The sequence below is a fragment of the Prosopis cineraria genome, unplaced genomic scaffold (assembly GCF_029017545.1).
Source record: "Prosopis cineraria cultivar Desert tree isolate PC_DT_omini unplaced genomic scaffold, ASM2901754v1 PC4, whole genome shotgun sequence".
In the NCBI taxonomy this organism is placed as follows: Eukaryota; Viridiplantae; Streptophyta; class Magnoliopsida; order Fabales; family Fabaceae; genus Prosopis; species Prosopis cineraria.
The window spans coordinates 24,875,164-24,891,239 of NW_026555335.1; positions in this window are offsets into that span (position 1 = coordinate 24,875,164).

Below are 16,076 nucleotides of genomic sequence, written 5' to 3' on the forward strand. Positions count from 1 at the left end.
ACCTAAAGAGAGTCATCCTTATAAGGGTCTTGAAGGTGATTCTGTAGGCCTGAAGAGCATCATCAAGGTGGATAGACCAATCTTTTCTATTTGTGTCAACAACCTTGGCCAAAATATTATTGATTTATCTATTAAAGACCTCGTCTTGCCCATTTGTTTGTTCAATGCTTGATGGCACCAACTTGGTGAGTTCCAAGCCTTTATGTATCTTAGCCACCACACTCTTATTGTAAGCTACAATTGAGTTTGGTCCATTTGCAAGCTTCTTCAACTTGACCTCTCCTTCTTTACCTTCATCCTCAAGCAATGTCAAAGTAGCTATTACTTTGTCCTTCAAGCATGCATAATCAACATCCAATCACTTGGGAAGGCAAGTTACATCAAGTTCAAGTAGAGGTTGATCATGCAATTTAGCCATAAACTTTTGACTTGCATGAGAACAAGAAACAATACCTCTCTCAAGGCAAAGTGAGTCAAGAACAACACCCATATCAATGTCATCAAAAGACAAATAATCAAACTTCTCATAAGAGGAACAAGTATACCCATTAATTCAAGAGCAATATAATGAAAGAGATGTAAGAGGATAAGAGTTAGTAGGTAAAGCATTTTTTAAAACAACATCTAAAGTATCTTCATCAACAATTTCAATAGTATTCACACCTAAGAGGGAGCAATCCTCATAATAGTGCATCAAAGACTTACAAATATTAAAAGTAACAAAATCCTTCCCACACCTCAAGGTAAGTATACCTTGGTCCATATCAATTAGAGTATGGGAAGTCCTCATAAAAGGTCTACCAAGTATCAAAATTTCTTTCCTACTGCTCTCCCTAGACATGTCAAGAACATAAAAATTAGTAGGTAAAGGCATATTTCTAACACCAACCAAAACATCCTCAACTTTTCTATGTGGGTGCCATAATGTCCTATCAGCTAATTGGCAAATCATTTTTTATAGAATGCATGCAATTCAAATCAAGGGCTTTATAAATGGATAAAGGCATCATATTAATAGCAGCGCCCAAATCAATCAAAGCATGTGAAAATTGCAATTCATGAATTTTGTAAGGAATTATAAATGATGCCGGATCTTCACATTTAATTGGGAGTTGGGGTTTCATTATGGCACTAATGGAAGAAAAAAGTTGCACCGTAGATTTAGAGTGAATTTATTTTTATTAATACAACAATCTTGCAAGAGCTTAGTATACTTGGGGACATTTTTCACTAAATCAAGCAAAGGTACATTCGTATAAATTTTATTAAATAGCTCATATACTTCACTATCTTATCTCTTTTCTTTCCTTGACATCCTCATTGCTTGAGGGAAAGGCAATCTCTTCATCAACTCAAGGCTCTACTTCTCCTCTTCCTCTTTGTTGCCCATCTTCTTCTTGGAAGCTTTCTCTTTATTTAGTACAAGCTCATTGCTTAGTTTATCTACCTTGGCTGAATAGGTATGCTTCTATCCCTTTATTGGAGGTTGCTCACAAACAATCTCTTCAATAGTCTTATCATCCTCACAACAAGTGGTCGCAACATTTCTAAAAGAAGTAGGGTTAGAATTTTTACCATGAGACTTAACCTCTTAAAGCATAGGTTCAGCCTCCTCTTCTTTTTGGCCTTGGTTAGATGATTCTCCCACTTTCTTTTCAGTTCTTAATGTGATGGCATTAATGCTGGCTATAGGATTAACTATAGTGTTACTAAGAAGAGTAAGGTTCTTTGCTTGAGCTGCACTAAAAGTGTTAGCAAGAGAAGCCAATTGATTAGTAATAACATCTTTAAGAGCATCAAATTTTGTGTTCATTTCTTTTCTCAAAATATCAACCTCACTAGGGCTATAAGAGGAAGTAAATTCAATTGGGACCATTTGCATACCATGGAAATATTATATTGAAAGAATGATCTCCTTGACCAAAATTAGAGCTTGGTCTACCATGGTTGAACTTTCAACCTTATGACTTAGAGGGTCCTCCTACTTGGTCATCCTCTTGTAAAGCATTCCCTTTATTAGCATAAGAAAAATTTAGATGGTTCCTCCAATTGGGATTGTATGTGTTTAATTTCATCCCTTAATTTTAGAATTGCCTTTGACTATATTGTGGTCTATAATGTCCACCTTAATATTTCCAAAATTCACCACACAATCATAACAAACAATCATAATTAGGAGCAAGGATGGCTCCTAAGCTCACATTATAAATATAAGGGTTAAATAATAATGCTTTAGAAATAATTTTGGAAAATTTGGGATCCTATAAAAACCCTTCAAATTGATAGTTTGAGTGCAAACTTAATGATTTATATAGATATTGGAAGTATGAAAAAGTTTTGGGAAGAAAAACACTTCAAAATAGAGCCAAAAATGTCATTTTTGAGTGTTTGGGTCCATGCGCTTTGGCTCATGGTCTATACGCTGCGGCATGTGACATAAAAAGCTAAGTTTTCTTGCTGTATTATGCATTGCAGCTTGCGTAAAATGCGCCGCGACACACGTGTCCATAACAGTAATGCTATCATGACAACTTTTCTAGTCAAATTTGAACGCGTGCCATTTTCACATCTGATGTCCGATTGTAGTGATTCAAGCGCCCACGCAAAACTTATTCAATAAGCTAATTATGGTACAAGTTTCATTACGATCCAACACCATATGAGAATTTTAGATGCTCGGATGCAAAAGTCAGTTTTTAAAGTGATTTTCAAGCATCAAAGTACCCAAACCCATAACTTATACCATTAACCCATTGTGAGGCTTGAACCAAGTCTAATGGACCAAAATACACTTGAGTGAGCATTTAAACACACAAAAACATACCAAACACAAAATTTGGCCACTAAATGACCATTTCGCCTAAATGGCCAAAAAATACACAATCAACACTACAAGCACCATTTGGCCTTTATTGCCAAATAATACACTACATATACATTGTCACCACATAGATAAAACATTCCTTGCACTTGTATTAGTATTTTATCCCATCACCATAAAAAATGCCACATATTCACATCATATATAATATTAGGCTAAAATACAAAACAACATAGTATGAAACAAGTGCAACCAATCAAAATGATATGCATTCCTAGTTGGCAACATATAATATCATATAACAAGTTTATGCACACGACTTAAAATGAAATTGGGCTTTACAATGAGAATGTAGCAAGTATGCTAGCCCTTGCCCGATTCCCTCCCTGGCTCAGCCTTACTAGTAAAACCTGTAAAATGACAACCACAGGGTAAGATAAAAATCTCAATAACTAAGATAATCTACATTATTGATTAACATGCCAGGTTATAAACAAGCATTAAAATAAGTAACATAATCACATCATATAAGATCACCACAAGTTACGGGCATGATCCTTAACTATCTGATCCTCCAATACTCCGACCAAACCAATAGGCTATTTCATAGAACCAAACCATGTGTAAGGTCCCGAAGCTCACCATCCATGGTAGAACTACTCGGCCAAGGTGTCCTAAATCACTTCTGGACTACTGGTTCCCCTTATTACAAGTAATTGGGGTATCGTTACTCTAACACCGTATCCTACGGATGCTAAGGAGCATATTTTCCAACTTCGTACCCTTTTAGGTACTAAGGAGAGGAAGTCTCCAACACTGCACCTATTTTCGGGCACTAAGGAGAGTAAATCTTGGACCTGGCGTCCTGAGATGCCAGCAGTGCTATATGGACTTAATCTTCACTAACTCCACTAGGGTGACCTCCCATCCTCTAATATGCCACAATTCACTACATATCTCTACTTGACCATGCATAAACAATTTTCCAAGTAAATATAACAATTCTTACCATTTATTTTAAAATATAGAATTTCACAAACTAATACTCCACTCATTTTCTAAAATAGTTAACATTTAAAGAATTTATACATATATACTCTACAAATCATAGAAAAGCAACTTAAAAATAACTTATACAAGGTGATAAATAATGAAAATTATCTAGTTACCTCAACCCTTTTGTTACTAAATAATGTGAAATTTCTTCTTGTGTTAAAGTAACTCTTCCCATACCACAATTTACATCAATAAGTACCATATGTTAATTTTGAATTAACACAAGCACTATTAGCTACCAATAACCTCTTAATTCTCCTACTTCTCACTCATATTCTCAACAAAGAGGCTTGTTAAGATTAGAATTTGTTCACGCCATCCCTTCAAGTCTCCTTCTAACTCTATCACAATATAAAACTTAATATCCTAACTTATCACACTTTAATACCCTATGATCAAGTTAGGGCTTGATCTAAATTTTACCAAATAAGAAAGTAGCTTCATATTACCACATATTCAAAATTAATAAACCTAAATCAAACCTTTAAAGTCAATAGAAACCTTCAAAACATTGGCTCATGGCTTAATCCAATCAGACTAAATTCTCACTCTTTTAAATCCCATGAAAAATGAGATGAAAAGGTAGAGGAAAAAGGTAAGAAACTTACTCAAGAGTTTAAAGGCTCAATTTGTCTTCAAAATCCTCCTAAATTGATGCCCTAGTAGTGTCTAAAGTTGCCTCTTTCTTGTTCTAGGTTTTCTACCCCAAAAACTATCAAATTCTAATGATTTTCAAACTTTTAAGTTACCTGCTGTGCCATGCGCTGCAGCGCATGCCACGTAAGCCGCGGCTCATGATGCAACAAGCAATAAGTTAATTTTTCTCCCCCCAATGCCTCTCAACTTGATCTGACTTTCATCCTATCTCAATTTAGAGCGAAATATGACCCAAAAATCTAATTAGCAACCTAAAAACATAATTAAATAAATTATTCATATTTTTAACTAATTTATCCCTTAATTAATCAATTTTTTAGATTTAAACTTTTTAGATATTACATGGTCTACCATACATGGAATTAACCTTCTCAACTTGGTGAGGGCAATTAGATTCAAGATGCATGGGGAATCACAAATGGTACAATAATAAAGGACCAATGCGTTAGACATACCAATATTATGAACTTGGCCATGAGATGCAAAAGACAAAGGAGCTTGTGAAACATGTGCAATATTAGCATAGTTATGGGATCCTGCATTCAAATTGGGATTAGAAGGTACAAGCAATTTTTCAAGTTTCAAAGCAAGCAGGTCAAGTTGATTCTCATTTAAGAAAATTACTCACCTTGTACATACTATTAGATTAGGAGGTATAGTGAAAGATTAAAAATTCAAATCCCCAATCATAATCACAGACAGACTGAACTCATTTAAGTTAAGGTGGATAGAAGAGTTACCTTTCTAGTTTCAAATTTCTCACGTGCTTTCCTCAAGTGTTTTAGACCTCAAGAGCTGACAATGCATATCTACTCCCTCTACCGATATCCACATGAACAACTTTCAACTCGAATAGTGTGTTGATGCTCGAAATGTCTGTTCATTTTTATCAAACGTCAAACTTCTCTTTTTTCTAGGGTGTTTTCATGGGTCTCGTTTTTTTTCCGTCAGGACTTTTCTGACTCACTCACAAAGCACGCCCCTTTTTCTATAATATATATAGATTAGGTTTTTATCTTCATTTTGAATTTTTAAAAATAATCATGATTATTTCAAAAATTGCATCTTGAGCTATCAAAAATTAAATTAAATTTATCTTATAAATTTAATTTATGATATCATATCTACTTCAAATTTATGTCATAAATTCAAATTATAGAACTGATATGACATCTTTTTATATTATGTTAGTTATTAAATTTAATTTTTTCTCATATAAAACTAAATTTAAAACTAACATAATAATATAATATATATCAAATATACATGTTATATTATATATATACACAGATATACATATACATATATATATATATATATATTTTGAATATACATATATATATATATATATTATATTTTAAATTTTATATATCATATACATATATATACTCACACAAATATATATATTTCGAAGAAATATATATATATATAAAATTATATTTTAAATTTTATATTTCATATAAATATATATAAATATTTATTGAATAGATATTCAAATATATATATATATATATAATTCCTTTACCCTAAATAAAGCATTACATTGATTGAATTTAGACACATTTCAGATTCAATGAAATTGGACATTATAGCCTAAGTTGGGTTATTTTTGTGTGCGATCTTATAGGCCCATATGAAGTTGGTAATAGACTAATTATACTACTAGCCTATAAGTCACAAGTAGCCTCTAGTAAGACATTGCAACTATCCAATTCATATAAGGATTGTAACATCTTGAAGTTCTGACTCTTGCATTAATGCTAATTAAGAGGTGAATTAGTAATTTAATACAAGATTAAGATTTTAGATGGTGGAATGTTATTTTGACTCTTTTGAATGTTAAGTAAATAGATTTGAGTGGGAAAATTGAATGGTGAAGTAGAGCGTGTAAGCGTGATAGGAATTCCCTCACTGTGCCATGAGCCATGATTGAAGCTGGATATGCCACAGTGCATGGTGTAGAAACTTGGTGAACAAGAACATGTTAGCTTATGAAAACAAAAGAGAAAAGAGAGAAAAAGATATTTAGACATAGAAGAGAAGAGGAGCTCTATTAGGCCAAGTGATCTCGAGTGTAAGGACGACATTTCTGACCAATTACTTATCAAATAAGTCTTGTACTACCTTAATCTCCAATTCTACCTTATTTTCTCTTTGTTTTAACTAGTGAGAAATTGAATCCAAAAGTTTTAAGGAGATTATTTCTTACCCTATAGTAATAGAAAGGTTTTCTAGAACTGAACGATGACATTGTGATTAGTATGAGTCAGAACAATAAAGCTTTGAAACTTTAGGCTCAAATTAGTTAGATTTGGAGAGAGAAATGGACAAAAGTTTAAAATAGACATGTTAAGATGAGATGAGAAATCAGAAATGATTGGTGCAATTGGTGGAAATGAACTTAGAACTGATAGCTAAGATGGTTTACATACCTAAACTACTATAATTGGTACTTTTAGTCAATGATGAAATTGACTCTAGGTGCCTTAATTGTATAGATTATTGTGTGTGATATGTTGAATCATAAGGAGTTTGAGTGAGGTTTTAAAACATAGAAAATCCTTTTTTGTGAATAGAAGGGTTAGAGTAACCATATAGTTCATTATATTTATTAGCTATTATAACTGTGCAGAGATAAAATGTATAACTAAGCATTCATTATTTTGTGAATTGTTATGCATGATTTATCAATGTAAACAAGTTTAGCATAAAATAGATTTATGAAATGAAAGTTTGATGACTACTATAAAGTGTAAAAAAGTAAACAACTATGTGTGAAAAAATATAATCATTAGAGGTAAGAGTTCACCTAGGGTATGTGTGGATGTGTGTGTGCTGAGATGTAAGTGAACAAATCTATATGATCAAGCTGACACCATGGGGCATCCGTTGTAGCATTTTCTTTGGGTTGGTACCATAGGTCATCTGGTATATCATTATCTTGGAACTGTTACTATAGGACTTCCAAACAGTCTGGCAACTCCTTAGTGCCTGATAGGATACAGTTAGGAATTAACAACACCTCTATCACAAGTATGTGAAATGAGGGAAATCATAGTCCAGAAATAGGATAAAATACCGTTGGCTAGGTATTTCTACCATTGAAGTCAAACTTGGGTCAACATGTGATTGATCCAGAAGAGCTTATGGTTTCGTGTCAATGAGTTTGAGAAGGTTGATGGATAAATGTTCAAGCTATTATTTGTGGAAATGCTTGAAAAGAGGAATTTCTATATCTATTTTGATATATAAACCTTTACTTTGGTTTTTGTTACTTTGCCATAGTTATTTGTGTTAATGGACATTAAATGAGCTATATTGATTACTGAGATTTTGATCTCACCCGTGGTTATTTATATTGTTCAAGTTTTGATACTAGTAGTGCAAAATGAAAGGAGATGGGCTGAGTAAAGACTCCTTTGAAAAGCCCATTATAAGATAGTGTAATGAATGTTTTTTGATAGGGCTGAACGTGTATATAAGTTCCCATAGGAATCAACTCACGTGTATATTCTGTGAATGCTTGTGTATTTTTATGCTTTTAGATATTCTAACCCACTGTGTGTGAAAATGTGGATAAGAAATGATGTGATGACATGGACTAGTAGCCTATTATATATATAAGAAGGGTATTTATTGTGTGTGAAATTTAGCCATCATGTGATTGAAAATGAGAAAATGTGAATTTGCCCAAATGTGAGTGATGGGAAATTTATAGGCTAAATGTTTGTATAAATGTTATATTGCTAATATAATTGGTCAATTAGGTGTAAATTATCCATTTAGATGTGGTCAAGGCCCTAAAAATGGCCAATAACTTGTGGTTTCTAATGGAAAGGCTCAAATGGTGAATTTTGACATATAAATGGTCAGAATGCACTTAGGTGTTCCATTTTTGAATGGAATTTAGGATTTAATTGAACAGTGTCATAAGTTAGATTACAAAACAAGTTTTGTGTGAGCTCTTAAATCACCTTAATCGGACATCGGATGTAAAAACGACTTTATACATAACATATATATACGCTATGTGTGGATACATGTATGAATGTAGAAATTATGATTGGTTTGCAAAGCATGGTTATAACGGTAGGAGTTCACCCGTGTGGAGTGTAGCAAAAGACCATAGTCCTTACTGCCCAACAGGGTGCGATGTTGGAGATTATCTTCTTAGTACCTATTGAGATGCGGTGTTAGAGATATGGACTCCTTAGTATCAATGTGATGGAGTGTTTGAGTCAATGACACCTCATTATGTGTATTGGGGGAAATCATAGTCCAAAAGTGACATAAAACACCTTTATGTTGGATGGGGAGGCACAACTGAATCCCTATCCCCATGTGGATCAAACGAACTCGTTTAAGTCAAGGTGGATAGAAAAGTTACCTTTTAATTGTGAGCTCTTGACATGCATTCTCTTTATGAGTTTGGATCTCAGGAGTTGACAACATAGATCTCCTATCTCTACTAGTATCCACATGAAAAGCTTCTCAACTTGGACAACATGCTAGTACTCTTAACGTCCGTTCATCTTTGAATGTCAATTTTCTCTTTTTTAGGGTGTTTTATGGCTCTCAAAGTGTTTTGCCATCAAAACTTTTCAAACTCTCTCTTAATGAGCATGCCCCCTCCTATACCATATGTGTAGATTAAGGTTTTAGTCATCCTTTAATGAGCCAATAAAAATATTAGTTTAGATTTATCTCATAAATGAAATCTATAATATCATATCTAATTTCAATTTATCTTATAAATTCAAATTATAAAACTAACATGGTATTCTCTCACATTAAACTCAAGTTATTAAATTGAATCTATCACATAAAATTAAATTTAAAACTAACACAATATAGCATAACATAGTATAGGATAAGCATAGTATAGTATAGGATAGCATAGCATAGTGTAGCATAGCATAGTGTAGTGTAGTATACACACACACACATGAATATATATACATATATATTTTGAAAAAATATATATATATATTATATTGTATATATTTAATTTTATATATCATATACATATACATATACATATATATATCAAATACACACACACATGAATATATACATATTTTGAATATATATATAATTATATTTTAAATTTTATATTTCATATAAATATATATATATATTTATCAAATAAATATTCAAATATATATATAATTCTTTCACCCTATGTTACATTTATTGAATTTGGGTATATTCTAGATTTAATGAACTTGTAAATTATAGCTCAAGTTGGGCTATTTTTGTGTGCGATCCTGGAGACCCATATGAAGTTGTCATAGGCTAATTATTCTATTAGGCCACAAATCACAAGTGGCCTCCAGCAAGACATTGCAACTACCAATTCATATAGGAATTAATGATCTGATGCAACCTTTTATATAACCATATCATATCCCTGTTGTCACGCAATGTTTCGATCAAGCGAGACATGGAATTGTCATTCTCCTTTTACCTGACCATTACTTTCTTGATCTTTGAGTAGACTGACTGTAGTAATGGAAAAACCCTTTCTATTGTAGTATGGTTATACATTTTCTCAGTCTTATTGATCGAGAGCCCAGTAATATCTCTCACTTAATGTGAGGGACAAATTTCATTTTGACTACTCATATTCCTCTGCATGAATATCACTAAACTCAATCATAGCCTTTATGATCATGCGGTCAAAGGTGACTTTTGACTAGGTCAAAGTTTAGTAGTCATCATGTAGGAATCCATGATGATCTCAGGTTAAAGGGTTTAGTGATATGGTTACATATGAGATAAGCTTATGACTTGTACCATGTAGCTTTCTCATAGCAGGTCGGTCCAGCACCTTATACTCTTTCAAGTGCCTATAACTTTGATTTATATCTCTATAATTAATTAAATTTATACTAGCCTTGTTTCATCTATGATCCGTCATAGATGACTGACCAAGGACATTTAGGACAATCATTATAATTTGTTCAATGATATAGTTATCATAGTGAACATGAAATTGATATGATAACAAAAGAGAAATTCATTAAATAATGTGCATAGTACAATGATTGGCCTTAGTACAGTGGTTGTGTGTGAATCGTGATAGGAAATTAGTCGCTTATCCTCAAAATTACACTAAAGCTAACCCTAATGCAATATAGGGCCAACCCTAGGTCATCTCCCAAGGAATGGTTTTAAGTCTAATTGAAAGTTATCTAGTGAAATAAATCAACCAAAGTTTGTAGGAATTTAGTTACCTAGCTAATTACCTAATGTGCAAGTAATTAAAATGCTAGTGAAAGTGAGTGAAATGAACTTCCCTTTTCACAATAATGGAACCCTAGAGATTAGTTGATTTTGGACTCATTATCTTCTCATGATTAGGCTAAGTTTAGCTTCCCTTTCCTCTTGACTAAAGCTGTCATGACTTAAGAAAATTATCCTAAGCCAATTAACCTAATTAGCTAACCTCCCTAGGTCATAGATTAAAGTCCCTAGTTCAATTAACCAATTGGTGAAGACATTAGCCAAGTGATTCACTCAAAATCCTCTCTCAACAGCCATGGTCAAACACATAAATTGAGCAACCACAAGATTATGTCAAGCTACTCAACAACACAAGCATTAACACCACAAGATTATGCAATATTAACACAAGAAATTCACTAATTGAAAAACACAAGATTATGTGCCAAACAAAGAGTGGCAAAATACAGTCATGGCTGTCCAAGGGAGAAATAAAATGAAACAATCCTCTCTCTTTACATCAACATCAAATTTAAATTAGAATTTATAAGCTAAGATGATTAAACCCTATATTAAGGAATCTAACCATCTAGTAAAAAGAGAAGAGGATAGGAAACAAAAGAACTTAGCCAATTTAAAGCTCAAGACTCATCCTCCATCTTCATCTCTCTAGGATTCCACAAAGAAATTTAGCCAATCTTCATCTTCAAGAACCCTAGTAATTGCTTGTGAAGGCCAAACTCCATAGCTCTTGAATGATGGAAATGAGCTTCAATCCTTGTGAAAATGGAAGGGATGGAACGAAAATGAAGAGAGGAGAAGAATGGTATGAGTTTTGTGGAGGTTTGGTGGCTGAAAATGGAGGTTAGGGTGCTGGAAAATGAAGAACAAAAGAGAGAAAATGAAGAACACTATGAACAAGAGAGAGAGAATGTGGAAGATGAATGAGATATGTGTTGGATCCCATTTGGGGCTTAAAATGGCATGCTCCTTGGTGTCTCCCATCAGCTGAAGCTTAATTAAAATAAGGAAAAAGAAATTAAAATGTAAATGGGAGCCTTGTCACACTTGCAAGGTGGCAACTTCCTATTGGTTTGTAGATGATTCTAATGTGTGCCTAGTTTCCCATGTGTCATCCACATCATTTTAGCTGATTTAATCCCTCAAAATAATCATAACTCACGTGCAAACCATCAGCCATTGACCTCAAGGAGTGTTGACCTCAATTGCCCAATTGATGCACAAGTCACATGCCACCTATGTCACATAAATCACATAATTCAATGAAATAGCATATGATATAATAAAATCTAATTCATGTCCAGAATTAAATTCATATTTAGAAGGGAGAATTTATTAAATTAACCAAGTTTCAGGCTGCACAAAATTATATAAAAATTTTCACACAAAGGCAAACCAAAAACTAGGACAAACTAAGACACTTAAGAAAGTGTTGACTTTTTTATTTAATTACTCCCAAACTAAAATAAATTTTAAAAATATAATTTCACCATTCATCAACTGGACATAAAATGCACTTTGTCAATTTTCTTGTACATTTTCTCAAAAGTTCATTTTTTTGGACCAAAATGCCCCTAGTGCACTGATCTTAGAAACTTAGACAAAGTTTCAAATCTAATGCAATGTGTGCACTTGAAGGTGATAAATCATTAATAAAATGGTCCTAATTGAAAAATAAAAGTGGGTAATTGATAGAACACATTTGTTACCCACTTTTATTTGTCAATTAGGACCATTTTATTAATGATTTATCACCTTCAAGTGCACACATTGCATTAGATTTGAAACTTTACCTAAGTTTCTAAGATCAGTGCACTAGGGGCATTTTGGTCCAAAAAAATGAACTTTTGAGAAAATGTACAAGAAAAATTAACAAAGTGCATTTTATGTCCAGTTGATGAATGGTGAAATTATATTTTTAAAATTCATTTTAGTTTGGGAGTAATTAAATAAAAAAGTCAACACTTTCTTAAGTGTCTTAGTTTGTCCTAGTTTTTGGTTTGCCTTTGTGTGAAAATTTTTATATAATTTTGTGCAGCCTGAAACTTGGTTAATTTAATAAATTCTCCCTTCTAAATATGAATTTAATTCTGGACATGAATTAGATTTTATTATATCAACTGGACATAAAATGCACTTTGTCAATTTTTCTTGTACATTTTCTCAAAAGTTCATTTTTTTGGACCAAAATGCCCCTAGTGCACTGATCTTAGAAACTTAGGCAAAGTTCCAAATCTAATGCAATGTGTGCACTTGAAGGTGATAAATCATTAATAAAATGGTCCTAATTGAAAAATAAAAGTGGGTAACAAATGTGTTCTATCACATCGTTCCCTAAAATCCCAACTCCAACGTTCTTGCTGTTCATGTTTGTCTGTTCTCCCTCGCGTTCCAGCTCTTACTTTTTTTTTTAAAGTCAAAGCTGATTTGAAAAAGGAAAAAGAGAAAATCACCATATTTGGCCCACAACTTTCTTAAAACACAAAACAAACAAAACAAAAATTAATCTTATTTAATTAAACTAACTAAAGTCCTAAAAATGAGAATAAAAATTGCCCAAATAATAAAATCTATCAAGGAATTGAAATTCTAAATTAAAAAGAATTAATTCCAATAAATTGTGCAAAATGACCAAAATTCTCCTAATGCCAAAAATCAATGCAAATAAGCTGAAGATCAAATCTAATGCTAAAACCATACATAAAAGGGTCTAAACTAAGAAAATATGGTCACAAATGTAAAAGAAAAGTGTGCAAAATATGTAATTTATCAAATTCTCCCACACTTAACTTTTACGCTCCGAGCAAAATCTAAACTCAAAAATAACTTGTCAAGGATTCTCAAGTTATAAATCAAAGATCTTTTCACAATAACTCAAGAATTATTGCTATTCTAGTTAAAGCACTCTATCCATCACAAACAAACCATTAGAAAAGTGCAATATCATAAAGAAAGCCTCTCAAGGATAAGTATTTAGCACTCAAGCCACTCAAAGTGTTTAGGGTAACGATTTCACTCAAATCCCTTGACAAAGCACCCTACCATAAACTTGTAAAGCGTCTACATCTCCTCTACTAATAAGCAAATGCAATCAAGAATCAAGTGGACTTTTATTTGGATGTAACATGGTTAAAGAAAGGATTCTTGGATTTGCATGTGAAAGGGTGGGATTTGGCTCAAGAAACTTATCTTAGCCACAATGTAGCATTCAACAATGTACAAAACACTAAAGAGTTTAACTAAATGGGCAACTAATAAAAAAATGAGTGAAGAAAGTCGAAAATATAGAATGAGATAGGATATGAAAATGATGCTGAAAAAGGAAAGAATAAGGAACAACTCTCATTACTGGCAACTCAAAAATTTATTTCCATACTCTTTCTTTTCATTTCTTTACTTTTCACTTTTTTCAAATAATTTTTTTCAATGTGCTTTCTTCTTTTTTTCTCTTCTATTGTTTTTTTTCCTTTCAACTTGACAACTTGGGTTTCTAAAATAACCTTGTTCTTTGACAAATATTTGGGTAATTTCGTTAGAATGGAATGAAATGAAAAAAAAAAAGAGAAGATAGCAATAGTGTAATGGAAAGAACGATGATTATCCTCAAAGTTAAACTAAAGAGAGAAATGTACATTGTACACATAAATCAAATTTACATGCAATCCATAGTTAAATAAGGTGAAGTGTTTGTTTTTATGAATAACATAAACTAAAAAGGCTCAAAGGGTGTAGAATAACTCAAGGTTAGCTAAAGCCCTTTGGATTTTTAATGAATGCCTACCATCACTTTCTTTCAAGCAAATGCAATGATGTTGCCTCAAATAAGATGAGAAACAAGTTCTAAAGGATGCTAAAACCAAGGGACAACTCACTCTAAAGTATTTGGCTTCTTCCAACAAGGATTGTGCCTCTTTACTCAATTGCACATAATATAATAGAAAGCTTGTTTCACAAAGTACAAGAGCTAAAGTAATAACATTTCAAGAGTTATATTCTAAAGTTGAAGAAAAATTCCTCCATTCACCTCAACAAAGTCAAAAACATATTTTTTTCTTTTTGAAAAAACCAAAATCAAAATTTTTATGACTCTTCCCCCATATTTATGTCATGCATTGTCCTTAATGTATGCACTCAAAAAAAATCAAGATAATGACTCCATAATAAAATGCATGCAAAGTGTAAGAAAAGAATTATTTTTCTTTTCAAAACCAAACAAAAACAAAGAAAAGAAAAAAAATAAAAAACCTAATTTTTTTAATCTAATGGAATAGGTTGCATCCTTCCACAATTGAATCTTAAAAAGATATTCATAAATACAAACACAACCAAGTATAGTATACCACATGTGCGAATTATGTCGGCAAGAAAATCTAGAAAAGTGCTCTACTTGTGTGAGTTGTGAACAAGTAGAGCAATTAAAGGGGATAAAAGGAGAGATACAACCTTGTGTGAACTCATGGACGTTCCATAAACTGCAACTCAGTGAGAAATGAAGATAATTCTCCCTTATGAAATTGTTTGCACAAGTGACCATTTGCTTTGAAGGAAATTCCACATTGAGGGTGTAACATCCTGAATTTCTTAATCCAAAGTTTAGAGGTTAATTGAGGGTGAAGTGAAAATTAAAGTGGGATTAGAGATTCAAAGGACTAACTGGTATGTTGACTATTTTGTGTGTTGTATGAATAGATATGGGTGATAAGAGTGCGTTACAGGTCGAATCAAGTGTGCGTGGTGAGAATAAATCTTATTGTGCCACGCACCGCAGCTTGTATTGTATGTGTTGCGGCGTATGGACTAGAAATTGGCTTCATAAGTCATGAATTTTAAAAAATTTCAGAGGAGAGAATTTGAAAAACATACAAAACAGAGAGAGGAGAAGGGCTGAGAAGATAGGTTAAGTTATTTTGGAGCGGTGGAAGGTGATTCAGATCAGTAACTTTCCAGGTAAGCTACGTATAACTCTTACCTTCCATTCTACACAAATTTCTCTAAAAATGAGTTATAGTGAAATTGAATCAGTAGAATTTAAGGTGTTTGATTCTTGGCCAATAGTAATAAAAAGGTTCTTGAAAGTTAAATTAGAACTTTGTGACTAGTTTAGAGCTGAACGGTAGAGCTTTGAACCCAGAGGCTCAATTTTAGGTCTTTAGAGAGAGAAAGTTAGGGTAAAATCTGTCTTGAATGAAATAAGATTGGTTGAGGTGATATAAAGTAGTAATTGGGTAGTTATAGACTTAGAAAGGATAAATAGAAAAAGAGTTTACGGATGAATATAGCCCTAAATAGTAAAAAT